The sequence below is a fragment of the Emydura macquarii genome, unplaced genomic scaffold (assembly GCF_026122565.2).
Source record: "Emydura macquarii macquarii isolate MOO-44397 ecotype Brisbane River unplaced genomic scaffold, CSIRO-AGI_Emac_v2 contig_2768, whole genome shotgun sequence".
In the NCBI taxonomy this organism is placed as follows: domain Eukaryota; kingdom Metazoa; phylum Chordata; order Testudines; family Chelidae; genus Emydura; species Emydura macquarii.
In genome coordinates, this window is record NW_027132905.1 from 20,262,689 (window position 1) to 20,280,663 (window position 17,975).

Genomic DNA, 17,975 nt, shown 5'->3' on the forward strand with positions numbered 1-17,975 from the left:
ACATACAGCTGGATCGCTTTAGACCTTCGGCCTCTGTATTAGCATCCCTTCAAGCCCAGCTCTGAATGTATTAGTGCTCAAATTTCACTTTGCTAATTTTTACAGATAGTTTTATGGGAAGGAACTTGACTGAGCAATAATTCCTTAAGCATCTCTTGAATGCTTTGCTGCCCTGATATTTTAATATATTTACTCAGCTATGTAGAATGTTTGCTCAAAAGTCGCCTTGTTTGCATTTGCACAATGTTTAAAGTTCACTTAGAAACCCTTTCTAGCAAGAAGAACATGATTCTAGAACTTGATTTTAAGGAAGCTAAATGTCCTAGTTTATGTTGCTGCTGTAATGCATTTGGCCACTTGCTGTTTGAATTATTGACAAATCAGTGCAGTACCTGCTCCAAGGATAGAATGCCTTGGACACAGGACTATCTGAAGGGAGGAAAGGCAATATTGTACTTAACAGTGATCATCGAGTCAGCTCTGTTTTACCTATTAACAAGTTTCTAGCCTTGGAACACTCAGCTAAAAATTATGATTTTCTTTCTGCATCCTTGGTTTTTGGGGGTAATTGTTTAATATTATCAAAGCTTTAACAATTTTTTTTAAAACACCATCGCCACACTATTCTCCCTATATCCTGGAGATTCTCTTCCCCCCTCCCCTCCCCCCCCCTAGAAATCTTGTGTTGCTGGTCATTATTTTTTAATAAGGACTATACATGAATTACATCTCCAGAAGGAAGATATTTTAATTTCAAATACTGGAAAATGTGCTATTTTAATATGCATTGCCAATTTCTCATTTGTATATGCATAGTTAAACTTTATCATAACACTAGTGTTCAGGTATTAAAAATTGCTTATCAATAGAATTCAAGAAAAATGTTGAAGCATCAAGAATAAATATATACAGTTGGACTACAACAGTTTTGATCATTACTATGTATACAGCACTATAGATGTATATGATGTTTAGATATGTTATTGATTCTGTGACATTGGGCAATAGCTAGTAAAATTAGAATCCCTAAGTAAGGGATAAGTGCATAATTGAGTTGCCCTAGGAAAGGGCCCTAGGAAAGGGCCTCAGCTGTGATTTTGTGATGCCCTTTGTTCCATGCAAGGAGTAGGATGTGTCAGCATTTTTCCAAGTTCTGCCCACTGTCTGTCCATTTTCATAGGAGGATGAGTAGCAACCCAGGTGGCTGTTGTACCCATTGCAGGTAGCAATCAGAAGAACAACAGGACATAAAATTCCTTTTCATGAGCACACAGCAAAGGTCATGATCTGATTGAGAATAAGAAGCTTTTCTTATATAAGTTTGTTATTGATTTTCATATAGAAACAGACAATACAAAATTATAGCTTGTATTGTTTCCAAATACTGCATACTTCCTGGATCGCCAGTAGAAATAAGGTACTTTTTATGATGACTAATGGACACCAGGTTTGCCATTGCATGGAAATATTCCCTTTGAATATCTCTGCTACCAAGCACTCCTAAAATATTTCATTCCAGACAATATTTGCACATCAAATGCAATACCTAGAAAGTAATTCCAGATATATGAAATATTTAACATGCAATTTTAAGGAATTTCTAAGCAGTCAAGGATCTCAACTCAGCCATGGTCATATCAGTAAATCTTCACGCTAGCCCTATGCATCTACCTCGTACAACTATTTAGTTTTGGGCTGAACCCAACCTCCAGATCCAAACACCCATGAATATTAGTGTCTGAGCAAGTTGGATCCAGATCTTGCAATTTCAGCTCATCCCTCCTTCTCTTTTGTATCTATTTCATATTAACAAACCTAAACAACTCTATTACAATTACAATTATTATTATTACAACAAAGGCAGTAACATGCAATGTTCCTTTTGTGGGCAAATGTACTCTGAGTATTCAATAAATATACAATACCCAAAAATACCCAAATATACAAATATTTATTCAGACTGTCTATTTTGTTGGGTATGTGTTTGATGTATTATTTTTTCCATGACAATATCATCTCATATGACATCTCTCCTTCTAATCCAAAAAAAAAAAAATTAAAATTAAAACTAAAATCACAGAACAAAAAATGTAAGAAAAAAGGGAGCTGGGACTTAAATAATTAAGTTGATTTCTTTATTTATAATCATTCTCCTTCCTAACGCTCCTGTAATGAAAACAGAATTTAACAAGGAGGCACAGTCACAGCTGATGGATAATGAGAAAACCTGTAAAAGACACAATCCTGCATTAGCAGTGAGATGGAAAAGACAATAGTCTAGTCTATCTGTATGTTATGGGGAGCAAATCTTTACATCACTCAGTTTTTATTCTGCTCTTGCACAGGTAGAATTCACTTAAGGATTTCAGAATTTACCCAAATATTCAAACACATAATAGTACTAGTGCAATGACAATTCCACAGCCAGTTTGCTAGTGAACTTCAATCTTTACTTGCAGCACCCTGCTACTCAACTACTTAGTTTATGGGTCCAATCCCATAATGCGACATCAGGGGGAATTTTGCCATTGGCTTCAATAGGATCAAGCTCAAGCCCTATGAGCAAAAATTATTAAAAGCTTGTTCTGTTCCCATTGAAATCAATGATAGAACTATGCAACCGTTACAGAATATGAACAGATATTAGCTGGAAATTACTAAGACCTTCAAATACATTTCAAGTGTGAAACAGCAAATGTCTCTAGAAGTGAAATTCCAATGCATTTTAACTCACTAGGCTGTCTTGATCCTTTCCTTTCCTTTAGAGGAAAGTGAATGATATGAGCATTGAGAACCTTGTGGTTAATATGTTATGATGCCTCCTTCATTGATTTACTACTGCATTCTCTTACAGAAGCTAGGTGCTAATGACCAAAAGAATGGTGTCCGGTGATATTATTTTTATCTGCACATTCTTGTTCTAAGTTCTTGGCCTTTTTTTTTTTCAGTCTATTATCCACATGCTGTCAGTGAGTGAGGTAATCCATCAGCACTATTTTAACTTTCACTCCTATGTAGATGACACACTGATTTATCAAAGAATAGCCCGTCAGCTACTGGTGTATTGCCTACTTGTCTTGCTGACACTAAAAGATGGACGATGATACATACAGGTTTATATTGAATTAAAAAACACTTTTCAAGATTTGAAATGATGGGACTGCAGCAGACAAAACTAATTCCCCAATGGTATCAGCATTGTATTATTTTTCATTTTATACATTTATGTACCCAGTGATAATCCAAAATAGTATGGGAATGAATCCCTGCAGACCTTACTCCCATAAAATTCCTATTGACATCAGAGGAATAAGATCAGTAGGATTAACGTCTATCTGGAATACAGTGTACATGTACATACCTTGCCCCTATTTTTCCCTTACTGGAAAACAATATACAAATTCCCCAAGCAATATGTATCTGCCCACACACTGCCAAGGAATTCCACTTCTGAAAGCAATGATTCTGGGATGTGGTACTGCCAGTTGTGTTGGATAACAGCACTAACCACATCATGTAGAATCAACAAAAATAAATGCAGAATCATGCTATCCAGCTCAGAGGTCCCTTATGGCAAAACTATTCTATGTTTGCCTTTGTACAAGGCAGAAAAACATCTTCCTCATAGAATTCCTAATACGGAATTACAACAACAGAAAAGTGGAGGTGCCCTCATGAAGAGACTTGTTTCCAAAAAGAAGAAAAAAATGACATGAAAATAGTTTAATACCTAGTACCCAAGTATTTCAGTGATTGATAGATCACAATGAAACATGCAAAGGGCCAGATTCTGCTCCTGCTTCCCCGCAAAAATGGCTTTGTACTCCTCTGGTGGCAGAAATTACCTTTAAAGCAAACTTAATTAGCTGCTTGAGGCTTTCCCCTTATAGAGGAACTCCCAAGTGGTGTACAGCTGCAGCAGTTAGGATGTTGCTTGATTCATCAGCTGGTGGAGGTGGAAAAAGCACGGTCCTCCTTTCTCTTCACTGCCTTTTGGGTAACGTGTACCCATGGGGGGCACATGAAGGAAGCAGTCCTTGTGCTCTTCTGAATGCAAGACAGCGACTCTGATTGGCCCTTATGTGGGTCAACCCTTGCATCCATTGACTATCTGGCCAGGGATGTCTATATGAAATGTATAAAGGTATTATTATTATGATTTATTTATATTACTGTAGCTCCCAGGAGCACTAGTCCTCTACCAGTACTCCATTGTATTTGGTACTGTAGAAACACAGAAAAAAAAAACTGTCTCTGCTCCATGGAATTTACAATTTAAGTATAAGAGAAAAAATAGATGGTTACAGACAGACTGGGGAGTACAAGTGAATGAGACCATATTTGTTAGCATGACACAGAGTAGTCGCCGCACACCAACAGCCTAACCATTGTCAAGATTGGTGTAGGTAAAGGAGTGGAAAATCAGGAACTTTGCTGATGTTTACAGGAAGTGCCTACCATGTGTGTGGGGCTGCATAGGAGAAAGCACAAAGGTGCTTGTCTGAAAATGTAAGAAGTTAGCAATGAAGGCTGACATCCTAGGCCAACTGGAGATGAGCACTGATAGCTTGATAAGCATTAAGAGATCATATGTGGTTGGGCATTGAGTGTGCAGGGCCTTGGAAGTGAATATAAACATCTTATGTTTGATGAGATAGAGAAAGGGGAACCAATGGAGGAATGCAAAGAGGAGGTGACATGGCCAAATCAATGGGCTTGGCAACATTAATTTAGCAGTAGCATTCTGAATGGATAGGAACAGGGCAAGATTGCATTTTCCAAGGCCAGAGAGAATGATTTTGCAGTAACTGAGAATTGATGAAGTAATTAATGAGTAACTGATGAAGCATGGATGAGAGTTTTATCTATGTGGATGGAGAGGAAAGGCCGTATCTTAGAACTGCTATGCAAAAGTAATTGACAAGATTTAGATGCAATATGGATGTGTGTACCTAGAGAGAAGTGGGAGTGGAAGATGATGGCCAGGTTATGGGTGTACATGACAGGCAGGATGGAGGTGTCCACAGTAATCAAGAAAGGAAGTATCGGGAAAGGTTTGGGGGCAGAAAGATAAGGAGCTCCATTTTAGTGATGTTTAGCTTGAGCTGATGGCTAGCATCCACAAGAAGATGTCAGAGAGATAAGGCTAAAATTTAAGATTAGACAAAAGGAGACAGGTCTAAAGTATAGACATCAACCTGTGAGTTGCCAGAATGTAGATAGAATTGCAATTTGTGATTGCGGATGAGATTGCCCAAAGATAAGGTATAGTGGAAGAATAGAAAGGGACCACTCACAGAAAACTGGAGAGCAGATGATGTTACTCGGGGGCATATATTTTAATCTACGTATATGTAGAAATATCAAGAATAGGCACCAGTATGACTTCATGTTCATATATTTGCAATATTCCTGTGTGATAAGGTGCATTACATTTCCCCTATTGGTAATTAATGCCCTATAGGCATCTGTTTCACTGAAAAGATACATAAACCATGAAAAGATTAAATCTAATTATCATTATTTCCATTTCTGGGGCAAGGCCTTTTCATAAATAATTATGTCAGTGTAAAACTGGCAGGCTTTAAACAGTTGCCCTATCATTCATAATAATGAGTAGAATAATAAGCCACAAGCCAAACTTTCACATGCTCATTAGCTACAGAAGGCTAATTAGGACTTTGACCAGAAATGCCACTAAGCATCATATTCACTGAGGTAATTACAGCACCGAAAATATTAAGAAAATAAAATATACATTATCTTACCAAAAAAGGCTCCAAATCTGGGAATGGCATGATGTTGACAAATTCACTTTTCCACAAAATCATCTTCCCTTTAAATGAATTTAAAGCATTTACTCATGTGTGCTGAGATATCATGTCACACAACTTGAATCTAGATGCTCAGGGGAAGATAAATTGGGCCTGATTCTCTTCTCACTTAACACAGAGTGAACAGGATTAACAACAATGAACTCAAAGGAGTAACACCCATGGAAAACTAGTGTACTTGAGATCTGAATCAAGGTCACTGTCAGAAGGCTGACTATATCTGATTTTCCTCACATGGAAGTCAGCAGTATTTTTGTCATTAACTATAATAAGAGTTCATTCATTCATTCATTATCAAAATGTTGACTTCTAACCGCAATCACCAATGATGCCAGCCCTCATCACCCGCTTGTTAAATTCAAACAAGCACAGTCATGCTTCGTCCCATGCTATCTTCCATGCCAGGAGGAGCTGCCTGTAACCACATCTTCAAAGCCACTTTATTGGCCTTCTTCAAATCCCTGTTAAAAACATTCCTTTCCCTTAATGACAACAGGTAAGCAGCTGGTGTGAATAAATCACTGCCTAGATGGCTGCCCACTATTGTCTCATTGACTCCCCATCTGTCTGTATCCATCTGTTGTCTCTTGTCTTATTCTTAAATTATAAGATCCTTTGAGCAGGGATCATCTTTTTGTTGCATGTTTGTATGGCATCTAGCACAATGGGGTCCTGGTCCATGACTGGAGCTCATAGGTGCTACTGCAATACAAAAAATAATAGGATGCGAATTAGGCCACACAGAACATGGTCAAAAGCATTCTATCGTTTTGGAAGATTTCAGCAATAAGTGAAGATGAAAAATAATTATACTTGTGTTGAAGAATAAAAAAAGAAATTGTTTTCTTACTTTTCCAGCATCCTACTGTTCTCAAAGACAAGTAATAAAGATGGGGAAGAGAATGACCCTTTCCCACAGGTAAGGATCTCAGTTTTCAGTTTAAACTCAAAACACAAAAACACCTATTGTAAATTTTTCAATAACTGCTTTAAAAAATAAAACTGCTGAGGGAGGAAACTATCTTTAAAGGAAATTCATGTTCTGTTCATACTGTCCATTGACAACTGCAGTCAGCATCAATTCTGTTCATGCTTTCCCCAACTTATTTTTAGGCATGTCTAGCAGTATGATAACGGTAAGTTCATCAGAAAATGGGAATAAAAAGTAGGATAATGTTCATTCCTTGTTTTAAACAAAAATACTGTTTTCATCAAAATTTTCTATGAGTTGTAGTGAGCAACCGCTTTGTGTGTTGCTATGCACTGACTGCAGGAATAAAGGATTCCAATGATAAAAGATTTTATGAACATCTTTTAAATGGTGATGGAGCTGATTTCTTTTCATATGTATGCCGATACAACACAAATAAATACTTCTTTTTTTAAATTCCAGGAATTTACAAGACGCTAAACACTGTTTAACAAGTAAAACAAGTAAACAAGTACAACTAGAGAACAAACACTGGATTCCCTACCCATTGATTAAGCAATGTTGGACCTTGCTTGGAATTAAATTCACTGGGAAGTCTGGCCAACCTTTTACATGGAGGAGTAATATCAGCTTTCACAAGAATGCTCCCTACCCTGGTGGCTTTGACAGGCCAATAGGTGAAAACCTCCCTCAGGCCCTTATGCAAGTAGGGGATGACCCTGTCCCCCCCCCCCCCCAATTTCCTTTCTTCCTCCTCCTCTTGGGTTTCTTGTTGTAGGGAAGAAGACATCTTGACAACAGCATCCCATTGGCTGGCTGAATAGGCGCAGAGGGAGCCAGCTCATTCCCTGCCATCCTTCAGAGGGGATAAATAACCTCTACTAGGCTGGGCAGCAACCTGTGGTCCCCATTTTTGATTCCCTGTTCTTCTCTACTAGCCACAGTGAAGTGCCACCAAGCTTCTGGGTATGCTGTGGGCATTAAGCCAGTCACTTTTCTAGGGACAGGGAAGAAATTCTTCCCTTGTTACCAAATTGGCCTAGACAGTGTGGGGTTTTTCTGCTTTCCAGATGGGCTGCTGTGCTTACTGCAGTTTCTCATAGGTCCAGTGCAGGTTTAGAAGTAAAAAAAGGATTCTGGGTAAACTTGAGCATAGGACCATGTCTTGTGTGTCACCACAACTGCTGTAGATTAATGGTACCCCCTCATTGTACCATGAAACCTAATACAAAAGTGTTGGGGTTTTAGCAAGGATGCTGAATACATTAAATTTTGGAATGGAAGGGAATAATAAAGTTCCCACAGGTTGGGCATCCTTTACTGGGGTTAAGCTGGAATCTCACCTTTGACCATTTTTTCCTGCTGGGTAGTTGTAGATATCGTTGTAGGTAGTTGTTGAGGAGGGTTTAACCCTTCCACATTTAATTCACTAAAGCATTGGTCTCCACTTGATCCAAATTTACTTTGAAGTGTCTTCATCCCTGCTGTGTCAATGCCTACAGCATTAATAGCTTTCAGCAAGTATTTCCTGTCAAGGGAGCTAATGTAGTGAATAGTACAGAGAGTGATATGGAAAAACAGTAAACAGATTATCAGCAGAGGCCAAGCAAAATAGCTATTAAAGAGCATTTTAATAAGCTAAATTATTGGCTTATAGATCCTAAGCCTCTTACCTTCTAAAAAAAAAAAATTATATATAAACCATATATTTTTACCTGTGACTTTAATGCTCTCACAGTGGTGGTGCCCTATAACTGTTTGTTAGCAATTGTTCTAGATTTGTCATTTTATTGTGAATGCAGTTGAACTCAGCAGCAGCTCAAAAGTATTCTCCAAAACAAGAGAATGAAAGAAAACAAATAAATGTGGCTTTCAGCTCATGAGGACGAGCGTAATAAATTATGAAGTCTACCCAGTCACAAATCACCACAAAGTAACCAATGTAAATTTTGCCCCCTAAACATAAAAGCACCTAACTGGAGCTGCTCATGCCATACAATATCGGCAATTAAACTAACATTGTTCACTTCGCTGTGCTTCATAATTTAGTAAATTAACAATGAGGTTTGATCTAAAGTGCATTACACATGCTGTTAGGTATAATAATGCACACGGCATGCTTCGTTTAAACAATCAGTTACACCCATTACTATTCATTTATTTTAGCTTTTGTTATTGATTGCATTTTGTTTTCATTGGGATTTCATGGAGATAAATTAATCCCACTGACAACCTTTCTCCGAGATCACCAGTTAGAAACTTTCAGTCAAGAAACATGTATTCAACTCTTGGCCATGTTTTGTATGCAAACCCTTTTCTGTATGAGGGCAGACAGAGTCGAACTGAAGGTCTCCAACATGAGCGCACTCTTCAGAGTGGCCCACAAAATTCCATCCTAGTTCCCCCCTCAATTTACTAAATATATGACATATATAGTTGCACTAAAGTTAGGGGAGTTATGGTAAAATAATTGGCCCAGAATAAAGATTCTGAAAGGCAGCATGTTCCAGTGGATAGGGTGCTGGTTTTAGGTTCTGACTCTGTCTGGGATCTGGTTTTGAGAGTCTGTCTGAACATGTATTGATCACTCACCAGCATGTGCTGCTTCCATGTCCTGCTGAACAAGTCTCAGTGAAGTGTATATTCTCATCCTCCACATCCATGTTTATGTCTTGTATTCATTATGGGAATACGTATGTTCAGTTTCAGTCAAATATATGCCACAAATGAGGATAGCTTGTTGTCAAGTGCATGATTTGTCCTGAGGAAATAATGTGATCCTGACAGGGTTTCCAGGTTATAGTTCTGAGCAGTCTTTAGCAGTCTTTCCACTGGTGGATGTAGTAATGCTGGGGCTACTGGTGCCAAGGTATTTGCATGCCTTGACATCAAATGTTGTATAGGGCTGCTATTAGTGCCTTCTGTGGGTGTGTTTCTCCGCTCAAGGATGGCTTTCTACAGTGTCTTTGCCTGCTGCTATCTTCTTCAATAGAGCCTTAGCAGTTTTAACAGTTGTTTCAGTTGTACCATTTTACTGGCTTTGTTACAGTGATGATGTAGTATAATTTACCGTTCCCAGGTAAATTGTACAAAATCGCTGCAAGAAACTAGGGTCTGTTGTCTTAAACTACAGTTTGGGATATCATTCCTGCTGAAATGCTTCATTGCTTTGTCTATGATGAGAGCTGTGATAGTATCTGATAGCTCATTTAGTTCCCGGAAGTTTGAAAAGAAGTTTACTACTAATGAGCTAATTTGTGTGGTTTGTAATGAAAAGGTCCATTCCTGCTAAACGTCAAGGTCTGTTGGGAAAATTGTATCTCACGGTCTCTTTTTGCTGCTTGATTTTCATGTCCACTTATGTATCACTGCTGCTCACCAGATCTCTGATATCCTTGGTCATGTTTGACCAGGATATGGTGTCTCTCACTTTCTACAGAAATGCTTCTATTCCAAAATGGCTGCGATGTATTCCACTATTCTTGTGAGGAAGATGTGCTTCTGCCCTGCTGTCTGGCCATCCTGACAGAACGATGGAGGTGAACACTATTACGTCTTTGTCTCAGATAGTTTGGATTCTTTCTGGCCCTGCCTTGAAACTGGAAGTAACTGGCTTGGTTGATGCTTTCTGTGTCTTTATGTGTTTTCTGTATTTCTGTTAGGTTAAGGAGCTCATATTCTTGTTCACTTGACATATTTTCATGCTGCAAGGCTGCTCTGGATAAGAAGTCATCTACATACACTTTAATCCCTTTCTTGTATTTACATATAAACTGTAGCATTGCAGTTTTAGTAGCATGCACTGAAGGTGTCTCGTGGTGCCCCTGCTCCCTGCAAGTGCTGTTAGTACATCTGATTAGCAGCACTGATATTTTTCTGCTACGGATTTAATCCCAAATGGCATTCTCAACCCTCTGAATCTACCTGCTAGTGTCCAAAATGTGGTAAAGTAGCCACTTGCCTTATCCATGAGCACTTGCCAATATCTGTCTTTGGCATTAAGACAGAGAATATTTTTGCTTTGGCAGGTCAAGTAATACTTTTTCAGATGGTAGTGAGCTGTTTTTAGTGCTCTGTTTGATTTGCTTGGCTCTGTGCAAACGCACGGCTTGACCAAGCTTTGCAATAGCTACCATGCTGCTTAACTAACTTGTGGGCTCTGTGACTTTAACAATGATGCTTTCTTTTTCTATTTTCTTTATTCCTCCCATTACTTTTTCTCAATGCAATTGGGTACTTTGCGAGGTAGGTGCTAGATAAACAATTTGGCCAGTTTATTTCCAGATGTAACAGGCCTAGTCCATCAAAAGCATCATGATAATCTTTTAGCAACTTTGCTGCAGGGATGTCACAATGTATTCTGTGCTCTGGATATGTTTTTTTGGTTTTGCTTGTGTATCTATTGTATGAATCATTTGTCCCAGGTTGAGTATCACTAGGTTTATGCATTCACTTGTTTTAGCTGAAAGCAATGACTTCTGTGTTGCCTGTACTACCTGAAATTTCAGCTCAAGTACTTTTCTTTGGTATTCTGTTTATAATTTACATTGTCTATATGATTACACCATCATATAATTTTAATTTGGCTTTGCTTGTTTACAATTTCACTTTCTTCCCTTGAACAATGCTGAGGAAACCTTTGTAGCCTACCACATTCATTGAGATTCCAGTGTCTATTTCATATTCAATTTCCTGTTTGTTTGTGTGCTTCCTTGTCTTTGCATCTGGTGCTAGTCTGAGCCTTACAAACTATTTATTTTTGCTATTTTGCACTGCATTAATCTCATATACATGCAACAACAAAAGAAGCTCTTTCCAGCAGCGACCATTGTTATATTCTGTGTGTGCACAACACCTAACTCTGATCCAACACTAGGGCTCCAAGGTGCTACGTTAATAGAAATACAAATAATAACAACAGCTCATTCTCTGAGTCATTGCCTGCTTTCTTGAGGTGCTGCTTTTCTTTCTTAGCTTTTCTTGTCTGCAAGCTTTGGCATAATTTTGCTTGCCACAGTCATTGCATGTGACCCCAAATGCTAGGTATTTTGCATTATAATTTTTCTCCAAAGTAGCCACAGGTCTTCTTTTGCATTTTGTCTCTTCAGCTTTGTATTTGTGCATTTACTTTTACAAAAATGTTTGTGTATTTTTCCTTATATTCTCATGTTATCTTATGCTGCTTGGTGAACTCTGTCTTTTCCACTTATTCTCTCTCATTTAGATGTGAATTTGTTCAATGGCTTTGCACATCTATAGACCTTTGTAGAGTTCATGGTGAGGTCTGAGTATTCTCATTCAAACTTTTACATCTTTCTTTCCTATTACTAACCTATCATGAATAAGTTCATCTTTTTTAAGATTTGATAATTGCATGAGTTGGCCACTTTACATAGAATGACTGATCAATATACTGATCAATAGTTTCTCCAGATTCTTGGTTAATCTTGTTGAAAACATTGATATATGATGTCTCTTGTGGGTTAAAAATGGCTTTGGAGCACTTCTAGGATTTTACATGAGTCCTCCCAGTCTGCTGATGATATATTCAGATGCTAATGGAGCATGCAGCAGCCTTTCCCCATTACAGATAATAGTATGATTGCTCATATTTTGTTTTCCTTTTATTTAATCTCACTACAATTTTATTTTTTTCCCATTCCCAAAAATGTCCAATTGCTGAACACATCCCCTTTTCTGTCCATTGGCACAGGAACACAAATTTGGTCCACCATGATTATTTTCTCTTTACTTGATTGCCCATCCATTAGTCTTAGTTTCTGTTTTGACATACTTGTAGCAGCTGATTCAATTCTGACACCATGTTCTGTCTCCAGGCATAAAGAGACAGAATCAAGACACTGCAACATGCAGGCTTTACTCATTCCTCTACATACACTGTCCTCTCTTGTCAAGAAAGATGAGTTCTCTAAGCTCCTATACATAATCATACTATTGCACCCCTTATCATAACAATTAGGACCCCTCCTGGGGAAAAAAGCCAGCTCTGAAAGAAAGGGCTGTCCCACCAGGCAAATATCCATTTGTCTAGTAACCTAACTTAAGCAGCAAGACAGAGTTACAACAAAAAATTAGGGATGGGCAAACCTCAAAAGTTAGGGAGTTCAGATATAAATACTTATGAAAATAAATATATGGAGACTTAGTCAAAGTTTATATCAACTATTGGGACCTCTTAGGTCTGTGAATTTGGCTGGTCCTCTCCTAACATTGGGCTTTCAGATGGTTTTTTACAGCAGTTCTGTTTCAGCTTCCAGTTGGATATAATTCCAGAACTTCTGGCATTTGTATACACCCACTTGTAGCAATTTGTAGACACCTAATGTGATAACAATGCTTAAAAGTTTAAAAAAACTTTTAAAAGGGAGAAGACTGGAGACTTTTATAATTTATATAAGCCCTACCCTATGTAAAATGCACATTTAATGTAATTACTGATACTGCTGCACATTATCAAAAAACAGCTGGCTTTGTCAAAGAAGTGGCAAACTTAATTCTGTATAAATTCCTCAATCTAAAAAATGACACAAAATGACATCTTCCTGTATTTCACTCCCATTTTTCTCCCTCTTCCTTCAATCCTGATTCATTTCTCTCTACCTCTTTCGCTCTTCTCTCATCTTCCTTTCTTTGCCTGTCTCCTGTCATTTCCTGTTCCTTCTTTCTCCATTCGCCTCTCTTCTTTTTCTTCCCTTTGCCATCATTAAGAACTCAGGCTCACCTCTTGTATTGAATTCTGTCATTGGTTCCTATCTGGGTTTGAGTTAGATAAATATTATGTTATATTTAGCCTAACAGAAAAAAACATACCTGACAAATCATAAACCCCTGAAAAACTGAGTTTATTAGGGAAACTGCAGATGACCCTGGATTCTAATTCCATAAATGAGATGATGTTTTTTTAATATCCTGTCTTTTATTGAAAACTTATCTTGGCTTAATTTAAATAATAGCTGCAGAGGGGAGATCGTATTTTGTTGCATATCAACCCTTGAGCAATATTTCGGTCACATATGTAGCACTATATTTAGGGGGCACTGCATCACCTTAAAATCCCACTTGCCTTAGTCAAACAATGCTAACAGAAGTAACAAACTAAACTGCTGTACCCAAAGCTCAGCCCAGCAGCAAGTTCAGATCCTCCATTGAACCCCTGAATAACTCGGGAGAGGGGGGACTGAAATCACTATGCCAGTTTGGACCCATTCCTACCGATAGAGAAAAGAAAAATGTATACATAGAACTTTATGTTCTAGTGTGGTAGGAAGAAGAAAACCAATTTGCCACAGTCCACTTAGCTTCATGAAACAGACAACTGCATACATTGTAAAGGAGTTCAGAAAAAATATTTTTCCTCATACTGAATCAAAAAAAAAAAGGAACAGTCTAGTGTTCAGTTTTGGCAGAAAGCCTCAACATTAAATCTATACATCATTTCATGTATCAAATACTTGTTTTAATAATCCTCTTATCATCTACTTCAGTGCTATCCTTGTTCTTATTAATTGAATGGAAAAGGCCGTATGCCGCAGGGCACACAGGAGATGACTGATTTCTTTCTCTATAATTCATACCTATAACTAGCAGGGAGCTTTGGATTTTTCATATCATGGACTCTAATGGGCTATTTAAAATGGACCTAAGTCAAGGCTAACATATGTATAAATTGATCAAGGTACCTTAAATGTTATCCCACATATTAAAGCTCACCTTTAAGATTTCAAGTGTTATTATTATATTATTGCTTTAAATCTGTGTTTTCTGTATTACTAAACTTAAGTGAGAATGAGAGTATGAGGGTGATGAACAGTCATGGTAAATCTATGAGTATACCTATTTTTTTTACAATGGGTCACACAAACACAGTATGGAATATTTGATAGTTGAGGCTTTCTTCTTTTACAGTTAAAGTTTAATTTTTAAAATAGTCACAGAGAATGTGAGAAGAGATTAGAGGACAAAAGTAACTAGTGTGAGAAGCAAAAGACTGATTTTGAAAAGTCTGCAAAGACTGTGAAAAATGAATAAATCTTTCCATTTTACTCATGAAAATATGTGGCTAAAATTGTATATATTTAGTGGCTCTATTGACATGATATTTCATTTGGAAGACCTATAAAATGGCACAATATCAATGCAAATATCATAGTAGTTCATACCAAAGGGTCTTATCCAATAAGGGTGAAATCCTGGAGCAACTGAATACAATGGTAGTTTTGCCCTTGGCTTCAATAGAGCCAAGATTTTTTACCTTTAGTGTTTGCTACAAGTAATCTAGTCACAAAAACACATAGCTAATATCCTACCATGGTATAATCACCTTATACTGGAGAAACAAGAAACATGTCCTACCCCTTAACAAAAGACAAAGCTGAAAAGCAAGAAAAAATATAATATAATTGCAACTCTTAACAGATGGCACATTGTCAGATCTTGAGGTGAAAAAGAAAATTCTGTCCGGGACTAAAAACTGGTTAAGAAAGAGAAAATAGAGTGTAGGAAGAAGCGGTCAGTTTTCATTTATGTCCCATGTCATTTAACATTTAATTAACTGAAAAAGGGGTGAATTATGATGTGACTGTTGTAGATGATACAAAATATTTAGGTTAGTCAAGTTAAAAGATGATTGTGAGGAACTTAATTAATTAGGACATAAAGTAACATGACAAGAGGGAAAACACTGGCAAAAGCAATTCAATACAGATCAGTGCAAAGAAAAACACTATGTCAGGATGCAGTGGCAAAACCATGTGACACTTTAATGTCATGTTGGGAAGAGAACAATATTTAATACCCAGCTATAACCCAGATTTATAAAACAATGATTTTCATTCTGATTTTCCAAAAACCTCTTACCATAAATTTAAATGTCTGCTGCAACCAACATAATCCGTAATAAGATGTTCTTTTAAAATCTCTACCATTTTGATGATACAATCAAATATTTTAAGCCTACCTCTGGAACTTAATTTATAAACAATTATGTGTAATAAGAAGAATAGTATTATCACATTAATAACTAATACCTTCTCTGTCAGGGGTCAGATCCTGCATTTATCCAGGGCTGGACTCAGTGATCTAATAGGTGTTTTTCATTTCCAGTGTCTTTGATCATATTTCTAATAATGTAAACTTTATATATGAATAGGACAAAGGAGAGGGTTCCATTAAAATGCACCTGGTACAACTGTAATGCAAGACAAAGAAAATGATTAGATGTATAGAGCTGCATTCCTGCTATGTGAATATATACGACAAAAGCACTAAGGGATAGAGAAAATTAGATGCATGATCAACTCCTCTTCTTGAGACTCAAATGCTTTGCAAACCCTCTCTACCTGCTTGCCTTGTAAACCTGTTTTGCTGGTTTTTCTGAGGTGCTTACTGCATTGAACACTTCTCTCAAGGTGTATGTTGTAAACATTCTTGCTGTGAGAATTATAAGACTAAATCCTCCAGGCAAAAACTTACTTTCTGGATTTCTTATGCAAAACATAGCCATTCTAATAGGTTTGTCTTGGTTTTATGCTATATGACAGAGAAATGTACTGGCAGATGTTTTAAAGCAAACTATTATTTGAAATTTCCTACCGTATGAAACTACTGAAACCATGTAACTAGGAACTGCAGCCCCTGAAGATTTCTAAGGTTCATTACATAAGAAGAAGAACGTTTTGAATTGTATTATTTTAAATAAATTTAGTTTTAATATCGATGCTTGGGGATTAAGGCTCTGAGCCAAAGCCTACTAAAGTCAATTAGGCAATAAAGGGCCTGCAAGTATCCTTTTACCCGTGTGTTTAGGAAAAAGTTGGTCTTTCCTATGCAAATTTTTTAACATCTCTCATGTATTTCTCCTGTTCACTTAGGGCTTGGTTCTGCACCATTTAAGTCAATGGGAGAACGGGAGCAGAATCAAGGACTTATTTTCCAAAACAATCTACTTTTTATTCTCTCCTTGTATGTAAGAATAGATCATCACTGTAAATTATTGCATGATTCAGTTTCTGTATTGTGTTCTTTAAAACATGAAAACACAGGCTGGGTGCAGTATTGGGAGAGGTAGATTTTCATGATGACATGAAACTATTTTCTCTATTTCTCTCTAAATATTTTAAGATGAGCTCTTTTCTATGAGGAATGACCTTACAATTGCCTACATCAAATTTAATCTGTGGGTGTTAGGTCCTTCTGCACTTTCTCATAACTCTCCATCTTAAAAAAATAAAATCATTTTGTATAATCAGATTTTCCTACCTGACAAACTGTCTGTTCGCGTTCAGGTTATTTAGAAATATATTGAAAACCACAAGTCCTAGTACTTGTATCTGCAGTCTCCCACTAGCTTTTATCTGGGTAGTTGAAATCAATGTGTTGTTACTGTATTCTACAATCCAAGCACAAGATGGTCAGTTCATCCACTGACCATTCTGTAACTTACATTTTTTCAACCCCAATTTATTTCTCAAGGCACCCCTGGCTTTTGATTCAGCATGTCCCTCAGTGAAAGTTTTTCAGCAGCTGCTCCCCATCTTTAAGAATAATCTTAGCTTCCACCTACATCAGCATGGAGCCCCAGTTTGTCAGAATAAATGTCCCACTGCAGGCAGAGACTAGGACTCCAAGTTATATAGTTATGCCAGCCAGCATGATCTTTGAGATCCTAATCAAATGCACAGAAAATAAGGTTCTTGTTATACCATCAATGTATAAGTATACTCCAAAAAAGTGTGACAGCTTATACTGATTTTTAGAGTCCCATTTAGTCACATTTATTTAGAACATTTTGAATCACTTACTAGGTGAGGATGACTCTTTAGTATGCCAGTGTAGCATGTTTTGTTAAACTGCAATTATGATCAATTAAGAATCAGTGTTATCACGAATTCTCTCAACTTAATTTGAACTAGATGCTATTAAAAATCATTAGATTTCCAATTCACCTTCACAATTATGTTACTTGACACTGAAATCCTTTTACATTTCTTCTGAAATAGTTGCAAAAGCCTTCTTCAAAGCCTCATTTCAAATATAACCATTTTTCACATTGTCATGGTATCAAAATACCTGACCTAACAGTTTCAGTTACATATTAGCGCTTTAAAATTCACGTGGTTTGCAGTGAGGCAGTAAGTAGCATTCCCGGTGTTGTCAATATGACATCTTTCTAGGGAAAGACATAAATTTTA